Here is a 14,706-nt window from a genome sequence, read left to right on the forward strand (position 1 = left end):
TGACCAAGTATATGAGGAACTTTTAACAAGCAGCTGACAGGTTTTCACACTAGGAATTAGCTGTCATTTGGAGAAGGATTAGCTGGGATCTCCCCTCTCATTGCAGAACAAGCCTGGCTCTGAGATCCCACCTTGCTCCCTTTTGATAACTGCACAAAGACACAGAAGCTCCCATCCTGCCCAAGAGATCCAGTTCAAGTCCAGTCTGAAGACCCTGAGACAAGCCTCAGCTCTCTGTAAGATCCCCAGCTGCCAGTTTGTGTGGTAGGGTAGCCCAGCTTCTGACTTTAGTTCAAAGCTTTAACACAGGGGTAGGCAACCGTTTTGAGCCGGGGGCCGGCTTGCTGTCCCTCAGACAACTGGGGGGCCGAAGCCAAAAAATAAATAATTAAATAATTTAAAAAAAATTTAAATAAATAAATAAACCGGGACAAATGTAGGACAACATTTTCAAATGGTGGACACTTTGGAGGACACGTAAAAAAAAATTGCTGATTTTTAAAAAAATGTTAATATAAATGCATATTTCTGAGGCATCTATAGACAATTGCCCCCCTTGCCCCTGCGCGCGAGAGGCCAAAGGCCCCGGCGGCAGTCAGCGGCAGGACCGGGCTGGGGCCGATCCCAAGGCCTCGCCGGGCCGCATCCGGCCCGCGGGCCGCAGGTTGCCTACCCCTGCTTTAACAGAAGCTTTTTGTGGAAGCGAGGATGTCAGAGTAGAGGTTAGAGCAAGGCAGCTGCCTCCACCATATACAGTCTTTGGGACATTGACAGAGAGGAGAGCAGGGATAAAAGCATTATTCCAATGGAATTATATCCTAGGTTAGGCTGCTATTTGAAACCTTGATCAAGGAATGTACATGTAGCAAAATGAAGGCTTTGTCCTTCCACAATAAGCATTCTGCCATCGCAAAAGGAATTTTTCTTTCAGTCCTCAGATTTCTAGTGTTGAAATTTGGGGCCTGAAGGAAAATTTTGTTGGAGTGACAGAATTATTTGGGGAGGCAATGCCCTGCTCTGTGGTTACATGTCTGAACGTATATAATATGATACACAAAACTGTATGCGAAAAATACAGCAATGCCTCAATTGGAAGCCATTATTTTGGAGCAACAACTGGAGTTGGGAATAAGTGGACAGTCCAATGTAAAGTAACAATTTTAAAACCTGATTTCATATTTTCCCACTATAGCCTTTAAGGAAACAGTCATAGATGCCCTTAGCAGGAGTAAGGATTTTATCACACAAAGCATCTTTATCACACAAAGCATCCCTGGTGGCGCAGTGGTTAAATGCCTGTACTGCAGCCATTCACTCGAAACCACAAGGTTGCGAGTTCAAGACCAGAAAAAGGGCTCAAGCTCGACTCAGGCTTGCACCTTTCGAGGTCGCTAAAATGAGTACCCAGACTGTTGGGGGCAAATTAGCTTACTTGCTAATTAGCTTACTTGCTGTTCACCGCTATGATCTTTGGAATAGCGGTATATAAATAAAACATATTATTATTATTATTATTATTATTATTATTATTATTATTATCCAGTACTTATCACATGATGTCATATCTGTCCTGCTGCTGACTTGCATTCCATTCATTACTTTACTGCACCTTTTCATTGATGGGCAAAACCTATCAATAGCTCTCAGTCTCACTGCTGCTCCATTACTGGTTTGAGTGATAGGTCTCGCAGTTCCTATGATTCTATTGGCCATCTGTTGGGGATGCTTTGATTTGGATTTCCTGCATGGCAGGGGGTTGGACTGGATGGCCCTTGTGGTCTCTTCCAACTCTATGATTCTATGATTCTATGATTCCACTTCTCAGGCAGTTATTTGGTGTAAATGGGTCAGATCCTGATCCTCTACTCCTCCCTCTTTCCCCTCACAATGATCATAGAGGCCAACGCCTTCCTGAAGCTGGCAGGTATGTACATATTCACATAGCAACTGGCTTCAGGAGGCAGTTGGCAGCCACAATTGCTTGTCGCTCCCTTCCTCCTGGAAGGCAGCAGTTGACAGTGCAGAAACCAGATCACAAGAACATGAATCACCAAGGTGCTATCAAAGGGGAAAGTGTGATAAAAATTATGCCAAACTGGCATGCTTCCATTCTTAAACTAGCAAAATTGTGGTAAAGACAGAAGGCTGGTGTGATAAAGTCTCATTGAATTCAGTGGGACAATTACATGTATAGGAGTGCACTTGAAAATTTACTTCTTAGTAAAATCCTCCAAAGACAAATAAGCAATTTTACAGGCATTAACTTGTAAGCCAAAAAGAATACATCAATGAATACATGCACGCAAATATATCATGAGAAAGACATACTTTTAATGTTTTCTTTTTATATACCATAATATAAATCTAGATATACCATGTTAGTCACCCCAAAAACAAATACCTGAATAATTCAATTAAACCATTCATGGCCCTTAATAATTGTACAATGGATGATGTCAGGAGACTTCTCCCCCCAAAATATTTTTTAATTAAGATTGATAAAGTGTTTGTTTTGGGGGTGGGAGAGATGGTAGAAAACACAGTTTTACTTAATATTTCACCGAATATTAGATTGGAAATTCTAGGACCAACATTTTAGTAAATCTGCAATTGAAACCCTTTCCCCCCTTGGACTTGTTTTAGCTTGTAATCCTTACAACCAAATTTGGAGAGATATAAATGAATCAGAAATAGCAACTACAAATCAGATTTTTTTAATGATTTAGGATGGAGCGAAAGTAATGATATTGTTTTGGAAATGTTAGCCAGTGCTTCTGCCATTCTTTGTAGCTAGGCTAATCTGCAAAGTAGAGCTCTTTAGCAATTTGGCTGCTGAGAGAGGAGCTTTGAACAAATTGGTGCTCTCCTTTTATACTGATGGGCTTTTAAATTCCTTTTAAAACAATTGTATTTTAATATTGTAATTTGTTGAATTGTGTTTTACCAATATAGCTTTTTGGGCAGAATTCTGCTGATGACATACACTGATATAAACTTTGGGGGGAGTGGCATAAAGGGGAGTTGCACTAGACCAGTGATGGTGAACCTTTTTGGTTGGCCGTGCCCAGGGCGGAGCTTCCACCCTCCAGGAGTGGAGCCTCATGCTGGGGGCGGAGCTTCCATCCACCTTCTGGGAGCGGGGCTTTCCCTGCACCCTTTCTTGCCCTCTGAGAGACAGCTAGAAGTGGGGGGGATTGGGAGAGGGGGTGACAGGCACGCACCTGCTCCTCCTGCCCTTCCTTGGCCCCCAGCTGTCTCTCAAAGACAGCTGGGGACCAGTAAGGGCCCGTGAGGATCAGGAGCAACAGGTGCGCGGCCCCTGCTCCTCTCCTCAGGGATTTGGTAGTCCTGAGGTGTCCTCTGAAGGACACCTCAGGTCTAACAAAGCCCTACGTCCCAGGCCTTTCCCTTCGGCCCCTTCCCTTCGGCCAAACGGGCCCCTTGGAGACCGAAGGAAGGGACTTGGGCACGCCACTGTCCTGGGCTCCCCCACAGCCCTTCCAGCCCCAGATCTCTCTCTCTTCGGAGGGAGGTCTAGGGCTAGAAGGGCCACAAGGGAGCCCAGCACCTGGCACCCCGCTGTCCTGGGCTCTTTCACAGCCCTTCCAACCCCAGACCTCTCTCTTCGGAGGGAGGTCTGGGGCTAGAAGGGCCGCGAGGGAGCCCAGGACGTGGCATGCCGCTGTCCTGGGCTCTTTCACAACCCTTCCAATCCCAGACCTCTCTCTTCGGAGGGAGGTCTGGGACTAGAAGGGCGGCAACGGAGCCCAGGACCCGGCACGCCGCTGTCCTGGGCTCTTTCACGGCCCTTCCAACCCCAGACCTCTCTCTTTGGAGGGAGGTCTGGGGCTAGAAGGGCTGCGAGGGAGCCCAGGACCCGGCACGCTGCTTTCACGGCCTTTCCTGCCCCAGATCTCTGTCTTGGGAGAGAGGTCTGGGGGAGGAAGGGCCCCTGACGGAGCCAGGACGCGACACGCCACCACTGCTCCTCCTCAGGGGCCTTTCCCTGCCCCCAGCTGTCTTTCTGGAGACAGTTGGAGGTTGGGAAAGGTCTCTGGGGAGGAGCAACTGGCACACGCCAGTCGCTCTGCCTCCCCCCCCGACCTTATCCCAGCCTCCAGTTGTCTCCAGTAGGCAACTGAAGGCAGGGAAAAGGCTGGGAGAAGGAGCCAGACGCGCGCCCATCTGGCTCCTTCTCTCCAGCGCTATTTTCTGCCTTCCCACTGTCTCCAAGAGACAACAAGAGGCCCGAAAATGGCGGGGAGAAGGAGGAATGGGCACGCACGTGCCTGTTTCTCCTTCTCCCATGCCCGGCGAAACAGCCCGGAGTGCCACTTCCGGCACGTGTGCCATAGGTTCGCCATCACGGCACTAGACGGTATCCAGTACCTGCTTTCACAACGCCCTCACCCTGAAATGTGCAACAGCAGCCAAGGGACTTCCTGGTTTAGCTCTGCCCCACCTCAGTCACTGATCAGGGCACTTGGGTATATTTCCTAGGAATTCAGGGGTGGGGAGCAACCTTATGCAGCAGGCCATGATGGCTCCTTCTTTTCTGGATGCAGAAGGGCACAGCTGGTCACAGCTTTCACAACATTAGTGGTGAACCAAGCTGTTCCAGGGAGACCTCTGGCTGCTGTTCACGGTGGAGAAAAAAGTAGGGAAGAACCATATCCCCCAAATCAGCATAAGGATGTTATTGAAGACATGTGCTCCACTAGTGCACTATGCATTTTTACCTCTACCTGTTTTAATTTTTTTGTGTGTGTGTGAGTTGCGTGGCCCAGTTTTTCAAAGAAAGGAGGGGAATCAAGCAAATAAACAAAGACTGTGGCACTATTAACATTTGTAAGGTTGTCCATTTTAGAGACAACAGTATCACGCCCATTCTATGTGTAATTGATGTGTATTCTTTAGTCTGAAAACATGAAAGGATGCTTTCAGGAGAGATTTTCATGGAGCAATTGTGATGCCCCATTTGTGGAATTTAATAGGGAATCTAGGGGTTCAGCTACACTGTATATTTGACATCATTTTAAGAACTGTGGCTTCTTCCCATGGAAACCTAGGACTTGTATTTTTCTACAGTCTTTAGTATTCTCTGCCCAAAAGCAGTGGTGCCTCCCAAAACTAGAAATCCCAGGATTCTGTAGAATGGACCTGTGGTAGTTAAAGTGGTGTCAAACTGCACTTTTTCTGCTGTGTAAATGTGCCTTTGTAATTTTCCTGGGGTTTTTTTTTTCTGGCATTCCCTTCCATCTTTTTTCCCCTTTCTTACCACCACCAGCATCACAAAAATATGTAAAGGAAGGACTGGTGAAATAGTCTTTTGACTGGTTGCATTAGGAACACCCAAAGATGGATCTGCACTCCATGTTTCAACACTTGGAAAGAGGTAATGTACAACCTTTACGGAGCTAATTAAATTACCATTTCAAACTGAAACACAAGCAGAAGATTCATAAAGGGGGACAGTCACTTTTTATGCATGTCCAATGTAACGGGTGTCATCACTACTCTGCCTTGTGATTGGCATGTGTTGATGGTGCCACCATAGATGCTAGAGGTGCGTTTGACCGTTCTTTCATTATCTCTTGTCAAAAATTGTGTCCTTTTCCTTCAGCTTGGCTGCTGAAAGTGCATGAGATACCACCTACACTTCATCGACATTAAACTAATGTGCCACCAGTATACCAGGATCATAGAAAACAGCAATCTAGACAGCAGATAACTAACAATGGGGCCTTTATAGTATGGAAAAAAATATTTTTTGGGAAAGCCTTGTGTGTTAGTTCATATACTGTTATTCCTGGACATTGTTTCAAACTGGCACTTTACTCCAAAAAGGTGACTAACTTCCTCAAACCACAAGCACACAGAGACCTTTCTCTGTTCAACTTCTTTTTCTTTTCCAGCTGCATTCTTTTAGATTAACTTTTCAAATGTGAATCTAGGGTGAAAGGGAGAATATCCCCTGATTCAAAGTAAGAGCCTTTCAGTAGGTTAATAAACTGCCCAGTTGCCTAACTAGGTATGTATGTGTGGAGGGGAACTGGTGAGGGTCTTTAATCCCAGCTTTTAATAAATATAAGACATTCTAGTCATAATAAAATGTGTTTTACACTCAAAGGGGGAGCAGGGGGTGGCAGTTGGCTGGGTTCTGCTGGCTTCTGAGCCCAAACAATGAGGTTAAGAAACATAACTGTAATGCATTAGTAAATTGACAATGAAATTGCAGTTACTTCACTGGCTCTTTATTAAATAAACACAGCCTGAAATGGACCTGTCTGCCCTGGAGGTATTTGTATAGGGTTCATATTACTAACTCAACACTGCTGCTAACACACACTCTTCAGCACCGCATACCCTGGCATGCAAACGCATTCCAGAACAGCCCCTGCAAGGTGGAGTAGACCTTGCTTTTCCCCTTGTCATTTTTTCCTTTTCATTTTAACCTCAAATTTTACAGCCTCTGGCTGCTACCTCAGCATCTTATCCTGCCTCCACCATTTTAGGTCCTTTGGAAACTAACAGAGAAAAGACTATGCCAGATTGCACATGCCAACAGCACCTTCCAAGACCACACCACTAGTGAAACAACACACACGTCCGTCCTGTCTTATCCACCAGCAAAGGAAAATGCCTCCATCCACCACAAACTCTTTACATGGCCTTTGAACAACTGCAGCCAATTCATGCCATTGCCAGTCTTGCCTCCTTACACAAGAATCATTTGCACATGTAAGCGCTTTTTAAAAAAAAAAAAAAATGTGTCACAGAAAACCAACAGAATCCACAAATATTCCAAGGAAGGAGTGGGCAAACTTTAGGTTTGCAAAAGATCTACTTAAAAAAATACAACCAACCCCCCCCCCCAAATAAAAATCAAGAACCCCAAAATGGATACGTATTTAGAATTGAAGAATTCTGAATAACACTGTTAGGAGTTTGTTTGTTTTTAAAGATTCAGACTGATCTAAGATCTCAGTTCTTCTGCACAAAAATCAGTTTGTAATTACACCAGACCGCCTTCATTTTAGCAATATGATTGGGGGTTGAGGGGGTTTTGCTGCTGTTAAACTGTTGGGAATATTGGGATATTGTAGCACCTTTGAGATTGAGAGAAAGAAGTTTGCCACATACGCTTTCATGGATGCAGTGTACTTTATCAGATGGATGATACAGACTAACATGGCTGTCTCTGAATACAGCTATTGGGAACCATGGCATAGTAATCAATTTTAAAATATAGGGATTCGTAATGACAGTCTGTTCACCCATGCCCCCAAGGAAAGTACAAAAATGAAAGCATTTGTGTCAATATTTTGTGTGTGCATATGTACATTTGCATATGCGTCTGTAACATGTTGGCCATTTTACACTATTTTTCTAAGCTTTGGGTCAGGGGACAAAGGGATGAACCAGAGCACAAACAGGAAAGCTGGGATAACAGCCAGTTTGCATGGCCCAAAATCTCTTCCTGCCTTCAGTGCTCATGTGTTCTTCAGGACATCTGAAGAGAACTTATGAGAGAAACAGTCAGCCACCCCCAGATATGTACATGCATCCACAAATGACCATCTGTTCCTGTAATGGGGAACTCCCATAAATTTTAATGTAACATATTTATTTGATTTTATGTTACCTTTTTTTGCATAATCACAATTTTTTAAATCTGTATTTTAGTATTGTAAATTGCCCTGAACACCATTGGGGGAGGAATCTAGAGTTTAAGTAAAATAAAGAAATGCCTATGTAAGAACCAAGCTGGCTCTCAAGCTCATCTTACCAAAGCAAGGCACCACTACCATTAGACGTCACACACACACCCCATCCCCATGTTGAAACCAATCAACAGATGGAAGCCTAGACCTTGGGTGCTTTTCTCACTTGAAAGGCTGCAACAATGAGAGTGCTCTTCTTAGACAGGGAGGTAAAGAGGTACCTGTTCATTTTCTCATCCTCACCAAGCAAAGGTGTTTCCATCAATCAAGGCACCCCATGAAGAAAATTGTTCACTGCCACAAGATGTAACACATTTCAGGACTTTTCGGGGGGGGGGGGGGGGGATGCACAAAGGAAAAATGTTCAACCAGAAGTAGCTTTTCACCAAATGACAACAGTATTTTCTAAAAAAAAAAAGGCTTAGATCCTGCATTGCACTGCAATTTTCTGCCAGATATAGTTATATATAGTCCCTATTCTCCTCATGTTTGTATATTAGCTGTTGCTGCTCAAGGCCATTCAGTGGCCAGAGGAGAAGAGGAAGAAGATGAGGGTAAGACAGATATGAAGTCGAAGGTTTTCATGGCTGGCATCCAGAGTTTTTTGTGGGTTTTTCAGGCTATGTGGCCATGTTCTAGAAGAGTTTCTAGAAACTCTTCTAGAACATGGCCACATAGCCCAAAAAACCCACAAAAAAACTATGTAAGACAGATAGGCAGCTCAGTTCCTGCAGCTGATGCTGGAAAATGATATTATTCCCCTGGACCTCCAGAGGACTCCTGGGCCATCCAGAACAATGGCCTTTATCTTCCTGTGTGTGGCGAAGAGATGCAAGTGGTTGGCCCTCCAGCTGACCCCCATCCTCCCCCAGCTAATGAATGGCCATGGGGAGTAAACCCACCCTACAGACAGATAAGTGGAAGGGGGTGTAGCACATAGAGATACTGAATGCCTCCATCTTCCAGGACAAAAAAAAGTTACACATACAGATATAAATGAAAGTGTATGTCACTAAGAGGATAGCAGCAAATATTTTGGTGCAAAATATGTTTTTCTATTTTTTAAAAATTCACAAAAGGTCACCAAAAATAATAATCGAAATGTCAAATGTTTCTTGTTTGTTGCAAATCTCAGGATCTCATAGGATATTGCCACGGCAGTTAAAGTAGTGTCATGGGGCTATAATTGTGTAGTGTGGAAAGGTCCTTAGTCTCACCTATCAGGCAGAAAGCTTTTGAAAGTCTTACATGCAAGAAGGAAGTAAGCAAAGATTTACATCCTTACTTCTTTTTGGGCCATTTTTTTCTCTGCTGCTGATTTGTTAGTGGTAACCTATTTCTTAGGTTAGAAAAATATGCTTCTTGGACTGCCATGCCTTCCATAAAGATCTCTATTCTCATGATAAGATGGAAGAAAAGATCTGTGTCCCTCACATATACAGTACATATAATGAAAAAAAAGAAGAGGCTTAGGATTCAGTCCCTAAGCAGACTGCACTATGCATTGCAGTCATGCTAAAACCAATCAAACAGGAGCAACAAATTACACAATAACATTTCAGCACCTACATGCATGTATATCAGGGGTAGGCAACCTTTTTGAGCCGGGGGCCAGGTTGCTGTCCCTCAGACAACTGGGGGGCCGAAGCCAAAAAATTAATAATTAAATAATTTTTTAAAAAATTAAATAAATAAATAAACCAGGGCTGATGTAAGACAAAATTTTCAAAAGGCGGACACATTTTTTTAAAAAATGGAGGACACGTGAAAAAAATTGCTGATTTTTTAAAAAATGTTAAGATAAATGCATGTTTCTGAGGCTTCTATAGACAATTGCCCCACCATGCTCCCTCGCACGAGAGGCCAAAGGCCCCGGCGGCAATCGGCGGCAGGACTGGGCTGGGGCTGGTCCCAAGGCCTCGCTGGGCCGCATCCAGCCCGCGGGCCGCAGGCTGCCTACCCCTGATGTATATTCATCTGAAAACACAAATCACCTCTGTAAGAGGACAATATAGTGATTTCTATTAATACTGTTACCAATTGCAATGTTATCAGATGCAGTGAAGGACTAACTGAGGGCTGACAGATGGACACAAGACAGAAAGATGCTGTTGCTCAGGGGTTTTCTCTAGCGGAACCTTAATATCTTCTTTAGAAGCCCCACACTGAGTGCCCCATCACGGGTTCCCAAGTCTCTCAAGGTAAAAGCACTGTCTTGAAAAGTGTGTGCTTGTATTTACCTCACTTATTAGACATGTTGATTTTAATTTGAATGGCATATTCTATTAAGGTATCATAGTTAATGACATCACAAGGGGTCATCACTAGATCTAGATCTCAATTTTTGGATCTGAAAATTCATGGCCTGGGATAGGACCTAGCACCTGTACACTTGATCTTAGCCAACGGAGGTAAATCAAGTAACCACCAGACAGAGAGATTTTTCAAAAATTGCACTCCAGTTATAGAGCACTGTATTCAAAGAAGCTTGTCTAATACCATCCTTTTTGGTCACACGAATCGTTTAAATACCTTGGGCAGTCTTGGCCTCTCAGTTTTAAAATTTGTTTTTTAATTATCAAACTGCTGTGAATTTTGTTCATTATTGTTCAGTTTATCCTACCTTCCATTTCCATTTAAATTGCTTTAATTATTTTATTTTATTTTTCATTTTAAACAACTCAGATAAATTTATGCAAGGGATCAGCATACCAATGTCATAAGTACATTTTGAAAGAAATAAACTGTACAATGTCCCATTACATCTGCTTTAATAGACTTGTTCTGATCCAGTTGAATGCTATGTTTTGAGTTCATTGTAATCTTGGTAAATATCCGGGGAGTTGAAACTCTCCAGTACTGTAAGTCACAATTGGGGCCATATGATTAGTGTTCCCATTCCTTTTGAAGAATATCTGTGAACAAATTATAGAGGCTTCAATTCCTAAAATTATATTTTTTATTGATGCATCTCACTCTGACATACATTCCAATATTATGTTATCTTAAAAATAAGCAGGGTGGTGTTGGTGGTCAAGAGAAGTGTTCTGTAGTACTAGTAGAACAAACTCCTTCTATGGAGCAGCAGGATGAGAATCTGGATGGATATGTACCTTCATCTACTCTGCCATGTGGTCAAATTGAAAGAAATCAACTGTACAATGTCCCATTACACCTGCTTTAGTAGACCTGATCCAGTAGATATGTGGATATGGCTCAGGTCCACACTATTTGATAGACCGTTTCTCCCGGTATGAACTTGCCCGGATTCTGAGATCTTCTGGAGAAGCCCTTCTCTCAGTCCCAACAACATCACAAACACAGTTGGTGGGGATGCAAGGGAGGGCCTTCTCGGTGGCTGCCCCTAGACTCTGGAACTCCCTGAAGACCTACCTGTTCACACAGGTGTTTAAGGAATTTAAGGAAGGTGTTTAAGGAATTGCTATAAGGACAGGCTGGGATGTTGGACCATTTTAAAAATTTGATACACTTTTTTCTCCAGGTATAGTTTTATCTTTTTATGTTTAATTCTTTTAATAACTAACTGTTTTAATACCATAATAATTTAGTTCCTTTTTAATGTACATGTTTTTTAAAAAATGTTTTTAATTGTACTGTTTTTAGTGCTGTGAAGCCACTCTGAGTCCCAGTCCTGGGAAAAGAGCGGGATAAAAATAAATATAATAATAATAATAATAATAATAATAATAATAATATGTGGTCTTATCCCCTACTACAGATTTTTATGGATTAGGAAAGGGAATCTAATAGATATTTCTGAACATGTCACTGTAAAGGTAAAACAATAAATCACAGGTTATATAGCCTTTTGTATAGTAAATGATGTGGTAAAAGGATGAAGGAACTAGCAAAACCAATCGTGAGTTCTTTCTTGCCTATAAAAACCCTGTTAAATGGAAAGGGTTGCCACAAGTCAACAGAAGACTTGAAGGCACACACACACACACACATGTCTCTCCTGCTTCCTAAATCTTACTTTGCAGTCCTCCATGCACCTCTACTATCATCTTAGACCTTTTACATGCAAAATAAACTTCACATATTCCTTAAGGTTCATGCTTAACAAGGGATGAAGCAGTCAGGGCACAGCAGTCACTTGCATTTCAAGCAATAAAAACATGTCTTGCCTGTAACCACCAACAGAATTCCACCTCTGCCCTGCAAGGAAAGGCACGTACTGCAATGAAGTTCTGCCTTTGCTTTAATTCATCCATGTTGGCATAGTTGGGTGGCACACAGATTGTGGCTTTAGAAACAATAGCAGACTAATGAGAAGAAAATAATAATAGCAGCTGTCCTGACAAAGTCTTGGAGAAAGGTTTCAGATACACACACAGCCTATAAGTACATTAGTGCATGGGTTTTGTGGGAAGATCATAGAAACAGAATCACTAAAACACATACCCCAAATAAAACCACCTATTCTATTTATATGTTAAAATGCTTGCTTAAATAAAAATGTTTTTGCTTGTCAGTGAAATGCCAGGATGGAAGGGACCAGCCTAGCCTCCCATGGAAGGGAGTTCCAAAGGGTGGGAGCAGCCACCAAAAAGGCTCTCTCTTGTGTCCTCACCAAGTGAGCATGCGATGGTGGTGGGACTGAGAGAAAGTCTTCCCCGGAAGATCTTAGTGCTCTAACAGGTTTGTATGGGGAGATATGGTTTCTCAAATAGTCTGACCTAAGCCATTTAGGGCTTTATAGGTCATGACCAGCACTTTGAATTGTGCTTGGAAATGAACTGGTAGCCAGTGGAGCTGTTTTAACAACTGTAACTGGCCCCAATCAGCATTCTAACTGCTGCATTTTGAACCTTCTGAAGTTTCTGAACAGTTTCCAAAAGCAGCCCCACATAGAGTGTGTTACAGTAGTCCAAACGAGATGTAATCAAGGCATGTGTCACCGTAGCCAGATCTGATGCCTCAAGGAATGGGCAGAGCTGGCACACTAGTTTTAACTGTGCAAATGCACTACAGGCTACTGCTGAAACCTGGGCATCCAGGCTCAGAGTAGAGTCAAAGAGAAGAACCAACCTGCGAGCCTGAGATTTCAGGGGGAGTGTAACCCCATCCAGCACAGGCAGAGTCCCTATTCCCTGATCTGCCTTACGACTGACCAGGAGCACCTCTGTCTTATCTGGATTAAGTTTCAATTTGTTTGCCCTCATCCAGTCCATTACTGACAGCAGACACTGGTTCAGTACAGAGACAGTTTCCTTGGAATCAGATGGAAAGGAGAGATAGAGCTGAGTGTCATCTGCAGACTAGTAACACCACATCCCAGTTCTGAGGATTTTTTTTCTGTACATTTTCAGCAATACAACAACATCCCTGGAAACAAGGTTATACTGGATCGCTTTGAGTTTGTGAATACCGAGGACGTGGACAAGCTCCATGGCTGTGTAAAAAGGACAACCTGCCCTCTCGACCCTTGCCCATTTTGGTTGACCGTTCAGAGAGGGGATGTAATAACAACTTCATTACTCCTCATAATTAATACATCCCTTCGGGAAGGTATATTTCCATCTGCTTTAAAACAGGCCATAGTGAAACCAATTTTGAAGAAACCCTCCCTTGACCCCCTGCAGATGAGTAAGTATAGACCGGTCTCTTTACTACCTTTTTGGGGCAAGGTGATTGAGAGGGCAGTCGCCTTTCAACTCCAAGCAGTCTTGGATGAAACCAATTATCTGGACCCATTTCAAACTGGCTTCAGGGTGGGATATGGAGTTGAGACTGCCATGGTCACCTTAGTCGATGATCTCCGTCTGAGCATTGACGGGGGAAGTGTGACCCTGTTGGTGCTCTTGGACATCTTACCGGCTTTCGATACCATAGACCATGGTATCTTTCTGGAACACCTGAGAGAGTTGGGTATCGGGTGCACTGCGTTCCAGTGGCTCTGTTCCTACCTCTTGGGAAGATTCCAGATGGTGGAGCTGGAGAACAGTTGCTCTCAGAAAAGAGAGCTGATATCTGGTGTCCCCCAGGGTGCCATTCTGTCCCCCATGCTGTTTAATATTTACATGAAGCCGCTGGGAGAGATCATCCAGAGACATGGAGCACGGTGTTATCAGTACGTTGATGACACCCAGATCTATCTCTCCATGTCTCCAACTGATACAGTGACTAAGGATGGCATCTCTCCTCTGGATGCCTGCCTGGAGTCAGTAATGGGCTGGATGAGGGAAAACAAACTCAAGCTGAATCCAGAGAAAACAGAGGTACTCGTGATAGGTACCCCAGACAGGGAAATTTGCCATCCAGTCCTGGATGGGGTCACACTTCCCCTAAAGGACAAAGTTCGTAGTTTGGGAGTACTCCTGGACTCATCCCTACAGTTATCATCCCAAGTGGATGTGATGGCCAAGAGTAATTGGTACCAGCTTCGGCTGATACGCCAGCTGCGTCCCTGTCTGGACCGAAAGGACCTTGAAACAGTAGTACACGCACTGGTAACCTCTCGCTTGGATTTCTGCAATGCGCTCTACATGGGGCTACCTCTGTATCAGGTCTGGAAGCTTCAACTAGTTCAAAATGCTGCAGCCAGATTGGTCACTGGAATTCCAAGGGCAGACCATATAACACCTGTATTAAGATCTCTTCACTAGCTGCCAATTAGCTTCCGGGCTCAATACAAAGTGTTGGTTATCACCTATAAAGCCCTATATGGCTTGGGCCCGAGTTACTTGAGGGAACGCCTCTCCTTACATAATCCACCCTGCACTCTCAGAACAACAGGAAAGTACTTACTTGAGTACTCCAGGGTGAGACTGGCTGTAACTCACCAACGAGCATTCACAGCAATAGCTCCTGTGTGCTGGAATAAACTCCCTGAAGAGATCCGACTCAGTTCTTCTCTATGTGCTTTTAAGAAGGTGTTGAAAACCTATCTTTTCCGCCTAGCATACCTTCTTGACTCTTCATAGGAAAAGTTATCCCCTAATTGAAGGGTACCTCAAGA

This window comes from Sceloporus occidentalis, unplaced genomic scaffold, assembly GCF_023333645.1.
Source record: "Sceloporus occidentalis isolate IW3139 unplaced genomic scaffold, rSceOcc1.0.p SCAF_3, whole genome shotgun sequence".
Classification (NCBI taxonomy): Eukaryota; Metazoa; Chordata; class Lepidosauria; order Squamata; family Phrynosomatidae; genus Sceloporus; species Sceloporus occidentalis.